The 17,115-nt window shown below is 38.7% G+C and overlaps 1 long non-coding RNA gene across 9 annotated transcripts in view; it reads left to right on the top strand.

The window, feature by feature from the left end:
• The window catches only part of LOC123611280, a 211,775-nt gene that overhangs the window by 142,630 nt on the left and 52,030 nt on the right, over positions 1-17,115 (top strand). For 7 of the 9 annotated variants that reach the window (XR_006718529.1, XR_006718535.1, XR_006718527.1 and 4 more), the window contains 4 exons: positions 5,211-5,302; positions 10,814-11,113; positions 12,301-12,538; positions 14,873-15,004. This is a non-coding gene — a long non-coding RNA (uncharacterized LOC123611280). The remainder of the gene's footprint in view (positions 1-5,210; positions 5,303-10,813; positions 11,114-12,300; positions 12,539-14,872; positions 15,005-17,115) is intronic. The other 2 variants (XR_006718532.1, XR_006718533.1) reach the window with 2 other exon arrangements.

Below are 17,115 nucleotides of genomic sequence, written 5' to 3'. Positions count from 1 at the left end.
AGGCAGGAAGGAAGGAAGGAAGGGAAGGATGGAGGGAGGGAAGGAAAGAAGGGAGAGAGTAAAGTTGATTTGTTATTGGTCATTTTCAGCTTGTCCACATGGACATTTTAGGGTTGCATTGTCACCTCATGTGTTACACATCAGTCTATCTCAGGGACCTCCTGATGCCTCCTTGATTGGATGGGGCCAAAGGAAACTATGGAAGTAGACAGAGCAATTCTACCACATACGCCATACCCCTTGGAGCATCACACTTGGACCTCTTAACCTTTCTTTTTTTTTTTTTTTTTCTATTTTCTTTTCTTTTTGGTCAAATAGATTCCAACCATTTAAAATGAATAAAATTCTGGGCGCCTGACTAGCTCAGTCGGTTAAGCTTCTGATTCTTGGTTTTGGCTCAGGTCATGATCTGGCAGTTTTGCGGGTTCAAGCCCCACATGGGGGCTGGCAGCGTGAAGCCTGCTTGGGATTCTGTCTCTCCTTCTCTTCTGCCCCTCCCCTACTTGCACTCTCTCTTTCTCTTTCTCAAAATAAATAAGTAAACTTAAAAAATAAAAATAAAAAAATAAAATGAATAAAATTCTAGTTAATGAACATATACCCAAATGTGTTTCTTATACTTTAGTGTTGAGTCATGAAAGTAGCTACTTTCAAAACATTAAATTGTTATTGTGGAAAAGAAGCTGTACATTTCCAGTCCTTGAAGATGGTATAACCTCAATGCCCAAACACAAACACAGGTGATGAACTCAATTAATTCAAGAGGAAAAAAATCAGACCAGTTAGTGTAGGCAAAATAACCAGGTGAGTTATTGAATGTTTCATGTTTCAACCAGCCCTTTTGACAGCAGGTGGATTAGGTGACAGGAAGAGGTACAGGAATTTTGTATCCTTGGGTGAGTATGTGTCCTGCCAGTATTTTAGCTTCGTACCCATGCTGTTAGCATCCACAGGTGCACATGTATGCCACTTTCTATTAAGTTGCATTCTCCAGAGACCCAAAGATATGCTTATATGTTTCTAAATAACTAGCTTGTGCCAATGTTGAAAACCTTCAGATTTCACAAGAGCTTACACTTTGGCAAACTATTAAAAGGAAAAATATCTCTAGCGCTTCTGGGATGTATCATCTTTTGTTGGCAACACTGAATCACCGAGCATTCTGGGTAGAATCCTCTGAAGAACTTATGTGCTGTTTGTGTAGAAAAGTGCTTTTTTTTTTTCTAGAACAGTTTTCGAAAAGATTTTGTTTTGCAAAATAGGTACCTTTATAGAGATATCAAAAGCAATTGAATTGTCACACATTTCTAGACTGTTATACAGAGTTCTCTCCCCTCCCAGATCCAAAGCAGAAAGTAAATGATAAAGATGAACTTCTAAAATATTAGGATTGGCGCTATCTCATTAATATTAGACATCTTCAACATTTAGTTTTAATTTAGCTTGGCTTTAAAAACTGGGTACTATAAGCATTAAAAATTATATATTCATGTTATTTGTGACCTCTAGTTTCTAGTTAAAACTCACTGGAAAAAGCAGAGTTAGTGTCATATACCAAAAACAATAATGATCTGTTATTATTTGAACTTCCAAGTCTTCCTTTTCCTCAGTTGTGGACACACACTGCCTCAACTCAGTTCAACCGACATTTAATAAAATTGCAGTCTGACTTGTGACATGATGAGATTTACCATGCTCATAAAATTCTTACTTGATGGTCATATTTGGCCTGGCCTTAGCTTTTGCCTCACCTCACTACACCTCCTTCACTTACCAAAATTGTCTTTTCGGGAACAAATTCTTTCCCCCTTGTCTCCCTGTGGCAGCCTTTTCACTCCCTCTCTCTACTCCTGCCTTGCACTAAATCCTACAAGTAAACCCATTAAAACCATATCATCCATTAATTTGATTTGGCTGCAGCAAGGAAATTAAGACAACATTATCCATGTTACTGGATAGTCCCCGTTTGTGGTCTCAATCATAACCTTAGAAAAACTTCATTCCCAGGAACCGTGCAGTTAGCAAGCTCTTGGAATTACCCTACTTATCCATCAAACTACTTGAAACCATGGCAAAGTTTGTTCCTCCATATTTTATTAAACTCAATTAAGTAATGGGGTATTTTGTCATCGGTCCCAACTTCACCTTCCAAGGAAAACCCACGGCACTTTACAGTTCCTAAGATGCCAACCATTTATTTCTTTGTGGTGTTGAGGGTAATTTGATTTATGTCTTGCTCTAGTTAAGATGCCCATGTTTTCAAACAGTTTTGACTTGGAGTTAGAGGCTAAGGTCAAGTTAACAATGGTAATCTGTCTCTCTGTTTGCAAACAATGAATCACCATTTGGATTTTAAGACTATGGTAAGCTTTCTCTTGGCAGCTCAGTTCAAAGGTTGTCAGGAAAATGTATGAAAGTGGCCTGTGCCTGGAACCTCTGGTCATAGATGTCAAGGATTTTCTAACAAGGCCACCAATATAGTTGTGAATAATTGGTCAGAAGGAGGAGTGGTTAAAGAAGCATTAGTCCCATGCCCTATTTAGACTGGATTGATTTGATCTAGACTTAATAATATTAAAAGCTCTTCTAGTCATTCCCAGGGCACGAATGAAAATGCTTTCAAATTATTAAGAAGGAATGTGGCTTATTCAGGACAATATGTAAGGACAGAGTGATACAAGAAGTAGTTCATTTCAGTCCTTTACTTTGGATCAAATAAACTGCCATTAAGAAGAGAAAGAGCTTCACAGAGAGTTGCAATATTTTATTACTAATCGAATTGGAGTTTGTTTTGGAGAGTTGGCAGTTAACATAGTTGAAGTTGAGATGAAAATTCACAAAAGTTAGGGGCCAATTTTCTTCAAACGTCTTGTTGTTCTTATTCATCAGGAATTCAGACAAAATGATGACTTTGAAATAAAGAAAACTCTGAGATCTGATCAACTTTGAGTTTTTTCTAAGTAAGCTGAGTGGCTGCCACATAGTAAGCATTGAATTAATACTGCAAATTGGGTGCATGAAATTGTTAGTAGAAATTTATGAGTGAGTATTGGTATCTGTCTGTAAAATACTGGTGTTAAGAAAAGGAATTTGTTTTCACGAGCCATGACCTAAAAGCAATGATTTTATGATTTGAACTGACAAGAATGTAGTTACTCTACTACAGTTATTTCATTTTATTTTATCATCCAAAGTAGCATTAACTGCTTCCCTTATGTTTCTGTTTTTGAAACTTTATTTTTTCTATAGTGATAAAAGGGGACTAATATTCGGGAAAGCCACGTAGACGTCTGTTTGTCAGGTCAGGGTTTGAGCTGATCACTGATGCAGAAGTTTCATTACTATATTTGAGTATCATTTGTTTTTGTTCATTGGCCTTAATTATGATATGAAGAGAATTTTCACTGGGGATTCATTTTACACGGATTCCCAAAATTAACCCTCTAAGATAATAGTCAAAAAGGAATTGTCTCTCTTCTGGTAGCAAATCTGAAAAAAAAAAAAAAAAAGGAAATAATTACTATTAATTATGCTGCCCCTGGATTCTACAAACTTTCTCTTGTATATGCACTTAAGGGGGTATTAACACACGTGAGTGGAAGCATGAACACTCAAGTATTTTGGATTCCAGGGTTTCCTGCTTACTATGTCAGTGCCCCCTCTTTGTTCAATCACCATAGCGCTCATCATCCACTGTGAGTTCTAAGTGGCTAATACTAACACCTTTCCTTACCCTTACAAAGGGAAATACTTACATCATGTATAATTGTTACAATCCACTAACTCCATAAATTGGACATGCATACCACGGATCTTGAGAAGAGTCATGATTGGTGACATCGCATCTCAAACTTAATATCTAATTGTTTCATAGAGGAACAGAAAATTATAGGATCTGATCTTTCTTGTAAGTTACTATGGTTTCGAATGTGGCATAGCCAGTTTATATACCTGCAGGCTAAAATAGAATGTACTAGATTTCCATCATTTGAGATGTTTTACTGACCACTTTAATAATAACAATTACTTGAAATTTAAAACTAAATAGAGCTATGGAAGTGACAAAATACAACATGAACTTCAGAGACGAGGTGACTTTCTCAGAGCCACATGGGTAGGCATTTGTAACTCCCAGTGCTCAGTCCAGATTTTTCTCACTATACTATCCTGATTCTGTGAAATGAGGTCATAGGACCTTCTGTAAGAACCCATAAACTAGTAGTACATGTTCATATTACCCTGTTAATGCAGTAACTCCTGGGAAGAAGAATAATGTCATGTTTAAGAGAATGATACTGAATTATCAATGCTGACTCGGGCTGTGCAAGCTTTGGGTAAATGACTTCACATTAGCTTCCTTAGTTTTCTCGACAAAATAAAAATAACAATAGTTGTTTCCTCACATTGTTTCAGTCATTAAAGGAGATGATACCGGTGGAGGGCTTAGAGCAGGTCTGGCACATTTTAGGTACTCAGAAAATGTCAGCTCTTTAAACATGACCCTTTCCTCAGGCCTCCACGACACTCATTTCTCATACTTGCTATCTGGTGATTCTTACCTTCTCCTATTTCTACAAACTTCTTTCTCTTTTTCAGCTTGAGTTTCTGCATTCCAAACATCCACTGGAGGTTAGAGTCTCCGAACAACAATCCACAATTGTAACTGTGCTGTTTATTTTCACCTTTTAGTAGCTGAAGAAAACACATGAGAACATTGAAAACCAGGCATGAAAAAATTAACTCTTCGTTTTTGGAATTGATTTATTTCTTCTGCGGGTCTTAACATAATCCACCAGCATTGAATTGAAACGTTGAAGTTCTAGAATTGTGCTTTATTGTTTGGCTTTTATCTGGAGCACTGATGAAGATGAAATGTTGTTGCTAGCTATTAATTAATATGACCCACACATCTGGTAGATGGCAACCACCAAGTTCCAGGAAAGGGTGGCAACCACCATCAATGTCCTAGTGGGATACCATGTTGCCAGTGGTATATAAGGTGTCCATTCCAACAAGGAACATCATCACTTTGACTTCAAACTGAAATACTCTGAATGTTTCCTTAGGGAGTGTGCTCCATATGAGCATATACTCAGAAAGCAAGCCTAAAAGAAATGCACTGGGTGGAACTTGCTCCCAGGACCTATCCCAGTCCCATTGTCTTACGATCATCTCTCTCTTCTCATCCACATGCTCATGCTGCTTTCCAGTCTGGAGCCCCTGGTGTATCCATAGTCTACAGCGCTTGCAATGCCACTGCCCTGGCAGCCTGCCCTCTCCAGCCAGTACTGTGATTGCCAAGGTAAGGTGAAAAGGCCTGTTATCAAAGGTGTAAGAATGGCTGCATGCTGATTCAGATTTGCCTATCTGCTGTGGCCTTCTCAAGTCAATGTCTTCATATTTTTTAACCCATTTGTAATTGGAATGGGAGAATATTAGGCCATTCTGGAAGAGAGACATCATATGGCAAAAACAAACAAACAACAAACAATAAAAGAAATGTTTACAAACAGAGCCTTCTCTCTGGTCTCTTAAACAATCTGTCATCCAGTACTCGCCTCCTCAAATAAATAAATAAATAAATAAATAAATAAAATCTTTTTTCCCCCTCATCTCCATTCTTTTTTCAGATCTCTAATTCAGATTCTTTTTTTTTTTTTTAATTTTATTTATTTTTGAGAGAGAGAGAGCACGAGAAAGGTGGGAGGGGCAGGGCAAGAGAGGGAGACAGAGAGTCCAAAGCAGGCTCGGCAATGTCAGTGCAAAGCCTGATATGGGGCTCAAACCCACAAACCCATGAACTGTGAGATCATGTCGTGAGCCAAGGTCAGCCATTCAAACAACTGTGCCACCCAGGCACCCCTCTAATTCATGTTCTTGTCTCTCAGGATGCCTTCAATGGCCCCCAATTGGGCTCCCATTCTCTAATCCAATATGCACACTGTCAACAGTCTAATCATGATGTTTCTGTGGTCATCTATGAGCACCAGATTGAGCCTTCAATGTGATATTAAAAAAACACTTTTAAGGGCCAACACAAATCTTTGACATCATACTTGTTCCTAAACCCTGCCCTCTAGCCATGAAGCAAAGGTACCAATCACTTTTAATAAAAGACTTTATTCATTCATTCTCTTCTAAGAAATTTCTATTCATTCTTTTAGGCCCAATTCTAACGCCACCTCTCTGAGGACACACTGAGTCCCTCATGGTAGGGTTAAGCTATTTTCTTTCAGATGCTTTAGGCTTTTTTTAAACATGTTTGGAGCACTTGCCATATTATTCTGTATCAATTTTTCACATCTTCCTAAATTAGTCTGTTGGGTTCTTGAAAATAGATACTAGTCTTATTTAATTTTATATCATCATTACCAAGCACAGGGCCATGTAAATAATTGTAAATGTTGAATATTTTTTTTAATAAGCCAATGAATATATAAACATGCCACATGGGGATCCAGTGTTCTCCTTTTGGGTAGGCTCAGCCTTTTACACAGTTACATATATTGGGCTAGAGAAGCTTTCCCTCCTTCCATCCTTCTTTCCTTCCTTCCTTCCTTCCTTCCTTCCTTCCTTCCTTCCTTCCTTCTTTCCTTCCTTCTTTTCTTCCTTCCTTCCTTCCTTCCTTTCCTCCTTCTTTCTTTTATTCATCAAGGATTTATTGAGTACCTTCTAGGTTCTTGGTTTATGTGAGATGTGAGGCACATTGAAAATAATAAAACATTGCCTCTGCCCTAGAGGCACTCTCAATTTAGTGTGAAGGAAAAATAGTAAAGTAATAATATAATTTGGGACCAAGTACCTTAATAGGAATCCCCTTCATGCTTGTAATTGGGCTCTGGAAATGTCCTCTGCTCTCTGAAGACCAGCATTTGAGATGAGCCTTCAGTAAAAATGATCACCTCCATATTGTGCCCTGACACATTAGCATGTGCAGAAGGTATTGGTAGAACTTCCTCCAAGTGTCTCTCAAATAGCTCCTGGGGAATGATATGTGATGTAGAAAATGAAAAGAGCATTGATCTGAGGGTCGGGACCCCTCAGTTCTGGTTTTAGTCCTGCCGCCAAACAGCTATGACCTTGGACAAATGATTCAATGTATTGGATATCTTATCTGTAAATTGAGGGTGTGGGTCTAAATTCTCCTTCAATGGCTCTTTGCCAGTATCCTAGAATTTTAGAAATATACATACCTAGTCCTCACCAAACAGTCACTGAACTAGAATCAAACCTCACAGAATGAGGCCAGTCTATGTTTATTTAGCAGAAACCTTCCTGGTGATTCTGAGAGCCTCTGACCTGAGCTGTGTCTCCTCTCAATATCTTGATAAGCTGAAGTCTGAGGCCCTCTGTCTGGCAGTCCCCAGTCTGAGACAGGAGACTCTAGGCCCACTCCAGTCTTTCTCCTCTCACAAGTCTGTGAGAACAAGGAACATTGTTTCAAGAAACAATCAGATCAGTAGCTGACATCATAGGTCTTCCTGAAAGAGAGGAAAGAGATGCAGGACAGAGATAAGACCAAAAACAAAAAAAAATCCCCAAATGCTTGTGGGACCCTGGTAATCACAGCCATCACCAAGACTCTCCCTGGCTTCTTGAACTTTAAGATGGACCCAGTCATTCTGATGCCCTTACTCCCATATGTTTATTCTCTGACTAAGGCACAAAGATTCGGGTGAGCTAATGCATCAGCCCATGAAAAATGAACAATTAAAACAATGAAGTTGTCAGTTCTTTTACCGGATTGCAAATAAATAACCTGCCTGTCAGACTGGCTGCTCTGCTGGACCATTAGTTTAATACAAAGACATCCTGAGGAACGGGTACATGACAGCTGATCTATCACCAGGCCTTTGATAAAGACCTGAGCAAAATATGCTGTCATAAGCCATTGAAGGTCAATCCCAATTTGTGAGAAATGAAGTATTAGATGAAATTTGAAGACACTTCTTTCCCCATCATGAGAGCCATCGGCTGTTCTTTCTTTTTCAACTAGCGGGATGGTGGATATTTGTTTCGATGATATAAAACACTTTTCTGCTTATGCTTATGTAACTTGTCGGGGACACTGTGCTGGCATAGATGACCTTGGCGTTTGTAACTGTCACGGTGGAGAGACTGTGATCTTGCGACTGCACAACGTATCTATTTGCCAGGCTAGGCAGGGTCTTCCCACAAGAAGTTACTCTGCATCATGCCAAATGCTAAGGCGGTCATGAACTTCCAAACAAAAAGTCAGTTCATTCCATTTGCTTATATGTATGCTTGAATTCTATATGCCACGTCATAAACTGTTTGCCAGCCAGATACATTGTTCACAGAAAATACTTATATAAGGTCGTAGATGGGATAATGAAATGAAGACAAACTCATTAAATTCTCTAGTTAATATCTCATTTATCTTTAAATTTAGTGGGAAAAGTAAAGATAGGAATCACCTTTCAGAAGTCACCTTGAAGAAGTTCTTATTTCTTTTCAAAAAAAAGTTTTTTTATTGTTTATTTATTTTTGAGAAAGAGACAGAGCATAGCCCGGGGAGGGGCAGAGAGAGAGGGAGACACAGAATCTGAAGCAGGCTCCAGGCTCTCAGGGGTCAGCACATAGCCCGGCATGGGGCTCGAACCCACGAACTGTGAGATCGTGACCTGAGCCGAATTGGATGCTTAACCAACTGAGCCACTCAGTAGCCCCAAGAAGTTGTTATTTCTTAGAAGCAAAAAGTACTATTAGAAAGTTTACCGTGTAGTAAAATTATGTGAGGTGTAGTGTTTATGAGGTGGTCAGAGTTAACCAACTTGTCTCTGTAATTGACTTTGCTCAACTAGAATCTTAGCAAAGCTGACTACTCAATTTTTAATAAAAAATCAATCAAGTGTTTGGGAATACAACAAATCAAAAATATGATTTTTCCCCTTCCAGAATCTTATATTCAGCTTACATCTTCATGATCAAAGTAATATAAATTCTACTTAACTAAAAAATAGTCACTGTTGACTCATTCTTATTCTTGAGTATATTCCTGGTTAATTTAAACAGTAGAGTGTAGCTTTAATATGGGAATCAGCTTAAATCTACATAAAAATCACCCCAGAGAGTTTTGTGGTTATTTGATTGCCCAGAATAATTTCAGCTAGGAAGAACTAAAATACTTCTGACTGGTTTGACCAGTTCATCCAGTGTTCTGGATGGGTAGGTAAACAAGAATTTTGCAACATAAAATTTTCCAGGCTGATTTTCCTACCTAGTAAGTTAAACCACAATTTTGCCTGTTGAGCAGCTTTGCAACCTCTTCGGTGTTGTGTAGGACTGAGGTCCCTCTCTCTCTCTCTCTTTTTTTTTTTAATAGAATTTATTGACAAATTAGTTTCCATACAACACCCAGCACTCATCCCAACAAGCACCCTCCTCAATGCCCATCACCCACTTTCTCCTCTACCCCACCCCCCCATCAACCCTCAGTTTGCTCTCAGTATCCAAAGTCTCTTATGGTTTGCCTCACCCCCTCTGTAATTTCCACCACCCCCCTTTCCTTCCCTCAGGGCCTTCACCTCCTAAGAAGAAGCTCTGAGAGAGTAGGAAATACCTTAGAACTCATCCTAAGGACACCATGGTTTTGTTCCTGGTTTTGCCACTTATTAGCTATGTCATTTGGCAAAATGATCTTATGTCTATTTATCTTATTATGGGCATAATAGCATCTGCTTAAAGGAGCATTTATATGTAAAAGCATAAAAACAAATACTGTTCCTTAGATGAGTGGGGGAGACCCCTAAAGTGGCTTATTTTTAAGCAGAGAAATAATGTTATTATACAAAGCACAAGAAAAGCCAGCAGTTCATGGTCTAGAAACTTCTGTATTCTATAGTTAGTCCATCATTTCTTTGAGTTTTAGCCCTTGAGAAGTCTCTGCTTTCTGTTTCCCTGTAGATGTCTCTGGCACCCAAGGTTACTTCTGGGTCCTGATCTTCAAAAAATCCCAAGTCACTTTCAATGTGACATTGTATTAAAAGCTGTATGTGATAAAAGACCTGAGCAAAATATGCTGTCAGAAGCCATCGAAGGTCAATCCCAATTTTTGAGAAACGAAGTATTAGATGAAATTTGAATATACCTCTTTCCCCATCATAAGAGCCATCGGCTTTTCTTTCTTTTTCAACTAGTGGGATGGTGGATACTTGTTTCGACGATATAAAACACTTTGCTTCTTGTGCTTATTTCGCTTATCAGGAGCACTGTGCTGGTATAGATGGCCTTGGAGTTTGTAACTGTCACAGTGGAGAGACTGTGATTATATATATATATATATATATATATATGTACACACACACACACACACATACATATATATATTTAATAATTGGTGATACTTTTCCCATATAAATGGTACATTGCTTTTAAAATATGATAATTTAATTTCTATAAAGAGTTGTGCACTAGGCTATTGTTAAAAACATGACCTTCTGTGATACCATGGTCTCTAAGGAATAAGTCAGAAGATACCTAAAATATTTGGAAATATAGAGATTGTGGTAGGTTGAATAATGGCCCCTCAAAGATGTCCATGTTCAGGGTGCCTGGGTGACTCAGTCAGTTCAGCATCCGACTTGAGCTCAGGTCATGATGCCACTGTTCCCAAGTTCAAGCCCTGTGTCAGGCTCTGTGCTGACAGCTCAGAGCCTAGATCCTGTTTCAGATTCTGTCTCTCCCTCTCTCTGTCCCTCTGCCACTTTCCCACTCATGCTCTCTCTCTCTCTCTCTTTCAAAAATAAACATTAAAAAAATTTTTTTTAAATGTCCATGTTCTAATTCCTAGAATCTGCAAATATGTTATCTTACATCGCAAATTGGACTTCGAAGACATGATTAAGGATTTTGAGATGGATTACGTGGGTGTGTTCAATGTAATCACAAAGGTTCTCTTAAGAAGGAGGCAGGAAATCAGAGGAAAAAGAAGAAGAAGCTAAGTTGCTGGCTAGGAAGATGGAGAAAGAGGCCACAAGGAATGGAGATGGCTCCTAGAAGCCGGAAAAGGAAATAGATCCCCCCCCCCAAGTCTCCCGAAGGAACACAGCCCTGTCATCACCTTGATTTTAGACTTCTGACCTCCAGAACTGTGAGATGATAAATTTATATTGTTTTGAACCACTTAACTTGTGATAATTTGTTACAGCAGCCATAAGGAACTGATACAGAATTGCTTGAAATAACATAGCCTAACTGTTGTCTAACATACACGCATGTCTAACATATATGCATACCATTGCCAACATCATATTTAGGAATAGTATCAGTAACTCATATGTACCTGGGACTTTCCCTCTGGAAATTTTTCTCCTCCATAGTCTGTCTTCATTCCCCTTCCCTCTCCCACTACATATATTCTGTAGGGTTTCAGGTCTCAGTTAGTGATCTCTTCAAAGAGAATATCTGGAACTAAACACTACCCCCCCTCCCCCATGCCTGTCAGTCAAAGTGGAGTCCCTGATGTTATGCTTTCTCATAGCACCCTGAGCTCATATAATATTTTTGAATCATATGTTTATTTGGATGGTTATTTTATTGTATTTATCTCCCCACTATTGCAAGCTTGTTGGGTACAAGGATCATGTTTAGTTTTGCTCACTGTTGTGAACCTGACACATAGCAGATATCCAGAAAATATTTCTTGCTGAATGAGAATATTCCAGAATTTTGCCTGTCTTGTAAGATGGGTGAAAAGCATGCCCCATAATCCAGTCCATCTGGCATCACAAGGCAATAAACGAACACACCACATTCTCTTTCAGAGGATATGAGGCAGGCTTTACATGAACTTTGATTTCCTCTGAAGTCTTAGTCAAAGTCATTCTTTCACCAGGTGACAACTGATAGATATTTTTCACTATGCATGTGTAATCTAAGAAATGCAATATTTTTTTAAAAAAATCTTTTGGGTAACATTCAGAATACTTTTTCTTGCTTTTATTTCCATCTTCATTTTATGGCTTTGCAATACAAATTGTAAATTCCTTCAGTGACATTTAAACGTCCATTTGCGACTGACTTTAAGAACTTTAGGAGGTCAGTTTCTCATGAGTAGATAATTTATATCTTCTGCAATTTTGATTCCTCTGAAGTTCAAGAATCAAAGTTAAGGATGTGTCTGAGCTCTTCAGGTAGAGAAGTGATTCACATTTGTGAATGGTTTCATGAACCCTCAAAACGTTGAACAAATAGTGAGGCTATGGATAAATTTTACGTATATGTTTTTCAGAAAGTTTATGTCATGCAATTCTAATTTTTTAATTTTTTTCCTTTTAGAAATAATTTTTCCTGAAAGATACAAGTAAAGATGATTTTTAAATAGTAGGTAACTTTTTCATAATTATTCTGAATGTATCTATCCAGTGTTTGCCCAAATACAGCACTTCTGTTGAACAGTTGAACCTGATTTTAAGTATAAGGTTTTCAATGGAAATCAAACAAATTTTACTGAAGCACTATGAGATTTCCATGTGTTACTATGTCCGCTAGACTACTACTCATAACATTCTGTGAGGTAGGTTTTGTTAACCCCATCATATAAAAGAGGGAATCAAGCTTCTTTGAGTTTTAACAACTTGTTTAAAGCCACAGATAAGGTCACTGGCAGTGCTGGGCCTACCTGACTCAAAGTTCATGCCATTTCCTCTAGACCACCCAACCTTTGATGGATGCTTGCAGATCAGCACAATATTCCTAATGGCTCTCTCTCAGAGCAGACCAGTCTGAATGTCACTTTCCTCAGAACCCTAGGCCAGTAGGCCCCAAACCTCAAGATGGAAAATGGCTAAATACATTGGGGTACTAGAACTTACCACACAAATCCTGTTGTGTTCACATAGCCACTTGGACTTTGCAGTATTATCAGTCTCCACAGAGCGTAGGGTTTTGCACAGGGAGACCAAGCTTTATGCTCACGTGACCCTGTGGCAAAACAGGTCTTCTCAGGGATGGGAAGATTTTGTAATCACTGCATCTCTTGGTTCTCAAATGATTAGAAGCCTCTAATGAAACATATTTTGATTTTTCTGATGATTTGTTAGCCTTTACACATTCGAAAACTTCCATTAGGGAGTTCCTTTCATCACGTCACGGTGGAACGTAAGTGACACCCTCACGTGTGTACTGACGAACAGGGTGAAGGAAGTGAGAGTATAAACATCCACACTCTCAGCCATGTCTGAAATGCCGTGATCAGTTCGTCTTGCTTGGCCACTTATTAACAAGCAAAGTTAGTAAACTTTCCAGGCAGTAAAGCCAGATGGGCTTTCTGGCATACCAGGTAAATGCTTTATTGGTGTATGTTTGATCAGTGATTCTTAGATAAAAGAACAAAAACAGAGCAACAACAAACTGCTTAAATAGCTGTTCGGATGCTGAATCAGGTTCCACCTCTCTTGTTTGTATACATCCCAGTTAAGAAAGGGAGGGGGAAGAATCCTCTTTTTTGATTAATTAGCCTGTGTTTCATTAGTCTTTTTTTTTTTTTTTTTAATGTTTATTGATTTAGTTTGTGAGAGGGAGAGACGGAGAGATAATACCACGCAGGCTCTGTGCTGTCAGCGCAGAGCCCTATGTGGAACTCGAACCCGCAAATTGCCAACGAACCACGAACTGACCTGAGCCAAAATAAGAATCAGAGACTTAACCAACTGAGCCACCCAGGCTTTATTTAGCCACCATTAGTCTTTATTTTTAATACTAAGCAAGCAACCAAAGGCCTTTAAAGTTAGTATTTCTACTATTGCTGTCATTTTTACTTAAAGAAATGGAAGACGAAATATTCTTAAAGACAGTGTGTGCTAAGAAAACAAGTGACACCGTAGGCACACAGGACAGCCAACAAGAAACAGGGACAGCATGAACAAAATAGTCAATAATGTCTCCAATGTGAGAAGACTCTATTAAAACAGGTTCATTCTTTCATGATGCCAAATCTTTTAGATGATAAATAAAAAGGTTGATCCAGGGGGACGCCTGGGTGGCTTAGTTGGTTAAGCGTCCAACTCTTGGTTTCAGCTCAGGTCATGATCTCACAGTTCCTGAGTTCACGCCCCACATCGGGCTCTGTGCTGACAGTGAGGAACCTGCTTGGGATTCTCTCTCTCTCTCTCTCTCTCTCTCTCTTTCCCTCTCTCTCTGTCTCTCTCAGAATAAATCAATACATTTTTAAAAGGTGTATCCAGAAATTATTATTCAATTTTAGGTACACAGGACATATTATAACCAAATTGTTTGACTTCTTTTTTTAACTGAATTTGTTTAAATTGTCATTAGACACAACCATGAAACTTAAAGCGTCTATTTGACTCCATTTTATAAGCTGAAAAATACCCAGAAACCTTTTTTTTATTTTCTTAACAAAATGGCATGATATTATTTAGAAGTTGGAGGGAAAGCTTTTACTGCTCGGCCTTAAAAAGAAAACAGCACAACCCAGCAGAGTAGCTGACAAGTGACACAAATACAGTACATGCTAATGTGCAGAGAGAAACAACCTTGAGAATTTAAACCGGCTGCACCAGAAAAAATATCTTTATCCAGATATGTGGTCCCTCATGAATTATACTATTATTTTAGTTGATTTTACCTGACATCACCCTATGATTTTCTTCAGTGACAAGAAAATTGCAGCTGGCCCTTGACAGTCGGTCACAAATTGACTGAACAAAACAAAATCAAACAGTGAAGTAATCCCCAAGTAAATTTAATGAAACCTAAATCCCAAAGGGCAGCGCACTTCTGTAGGCAATGGTCTTATTTAATAAATTTTTCCCTGCTTTTCACTTTTAGAGCTATATTTACACAGACAAATTTAATTCATTGGGTTTACATTTCCTCTTTCCCTCAGTTTGTCCACCAGGCACATATGGGAAGGACTGTAAACAGGTATGTCAGTGTTCAGCTGAGAATGAAAAGTGTCACCCAGTCGCAGGGAGATATACCTGTCTTCCTGGCTACCATGGAAACCGCTGTCATCTCAGTAAGTGTGTTTTGCACTTTTGTTGTAATTTATCCAAGAGACACCAATAGGGTGGGTCATCAGTCAGAATGCCAAAGGGCAAATGTTAATTCAAGCCTCTAATTTATAGCAAGTCTTGTGAGAATGTTTATTGAAGTGGTTGAAATCATGCACTTTCTTGTGCAACCCATTCTCCTATGTTGCCTTTTGGGTTCCAAATGCCCCCCCCCAAAAAAAAAGAGAGAAAGAAAGAATGAAGATAATAGGAACTGGCTGTTATCAATCAATAGACAGCAGATGGGAACATATTTAAAGTGATTTGTAAAGTAAGTTAGCTCCGGGATCTGCTTAGGAACAATCAAATTAAACAAATTGTTATTCTGGAATGAAAATCGTAACTTGCTTGAAGGACAAAATGCCAGTTGGCTCACTGCTGTGTAGTAAAAACAGGATGGTCCCTAGACCAAACACCTTATATTGATTTGTTAGGGCATTTTAACATCTAAAATGGTTCTAGGGGAACACACGATAAAATGTCCCAAGGAGCATGTTAAAATGTTCAGTCAGCTACTTAATTTTTAAGCTTGTAATTATTTATAATGTACTTTTTATAGGTTTAAAAGTAAAATGATTTGGCCTCAGTTTCATTTTTTCCCCCAACTTGGCCACTGCTTCTCTTCTCTCCCTAGTTGCTCCTGTAGCAGATTCCTTCCACTTTCCTTTCTTAATTCTGCAAACATATGGACAATTTTTGGATTCTCCCCCTCAAATGCCACCTATTAAACATAGATTTATGGTCAAGCTATTGATTTTAATTTTCTACAAGCCATAGAGTGTACCTTTTGAATGTCACTTCTCACCGTTGTCCTAATTTTAAATATTATCAGCTACAAACACAAGTTAAGCCTGTATGAAAATGGCTTCAGTTAGCATTTTGTTTGGAACCCATAACCACTGTGGTTATACAAACTCAAACTGAGGAATTAAAATATAAAATTAGTAAAATTTCAATTCTAGTTTGGTTATGGCAGATTTCAAGCACCCTGGTAACTGAAGAAAGTTATTTCCTCACTTTTAATTCTGTCACATTTCTCAGGAAGAATTTCTTCTTGATATCAAGAATGTTTTATATTAACAAAATAAAGTGTTACATAGGGCTGATAGTACTTCCATGTCGGAGGGCAAGCAACCTTGGGTTGAAGGAGGGGACCTCCACCTTGTAAAATCAAGGCTGAGTCGGGATGCCGTTCCCTGACTAGTCAGATTGGCTTAGCGCCAGGCAACACGTGGTTGGGAGTTGCTGCAAAGTTTCCTTGGCAACATCCACTATAATTACAGAACTACGAAAAAGGGTTCAAGAAAATATCCATAAAAGGTGCAGCTGGCCCAAAAGCAAAAGTTTCAGCAGCCAAAAACAACTGGGCTTTCATGTTCTCGAGTTTGGAGTGGAGAATCCAAATTTTCTCTCGGCAGAGGTCAGAGGAAGCAGACAAATTGTAGTAGGATCTCACCACTTGTCCATGGTTTATAATGGGCAGGTTGGTCTCAGTCTGTGGATAGCATGTGGGAAAAAACAAACCAGCTGCTCGATAGATATCAATTTATCATGCTATGTATTTTATGACCAAAGAGAAATTACAAAGTAACCCCATACCCTGGAAATCTTTTATTTCTCCAAACTGTGATACCCACTATTTATAATATTCTCTGAGAGCATTTAAGGCATTGGGGTCCTCTAAAACCATGGGCAGTTCTTTTGACAGTTTTCATAAAAACACCCTTGGTATAGAATGCTTTGAGAAGCATGGGCCATAGAATAGCCCACCTGTGCCAGGAGGAAGATATCAAAACATTAGTAGGAGCTTGCTGTTAACGCTCTTGCTCATAGCAATAAAAATTCAGACAGACCAAATTTTAGCATCTCTCTTTTTTTTTTTTTTAACGTTTATTTATTTTTGAGACAGAGAGAGACAGAGCATGAACGGGGGAGGGGCAGAGAGAGAGGGAGACACAGAATCTGAAGCAGGCTCCAGGCTCTGAGCTGTCAGCACAGAGCCTGACGCGGGGCTCGAACTCCCGGACCGCGAGATCGTGACCTGAGCCGAAGTCGGACGCTTAACCGACTGAGCCAC

The sequence above is a fragment of the Leopardus geoffroyi genome, chromosome C2, assembly GCF_018350155.1.
Source record: "Leopardus geoffroyi isolate Oge1 chromosome C2, O.geoffroyi_Oge1_pat1.0, whole genome shotgun sequence".
Taxonomy (NCBI): domain Eukaryota; kingdom Metazoa; phylum Chordata; class Mammalia; order Carnivora; family Felidae; genus Leopardus; species Leopardus geoffroyi.
This window is presented reverse-complemented; position numbering and strand designations above follow the sequence as displayed.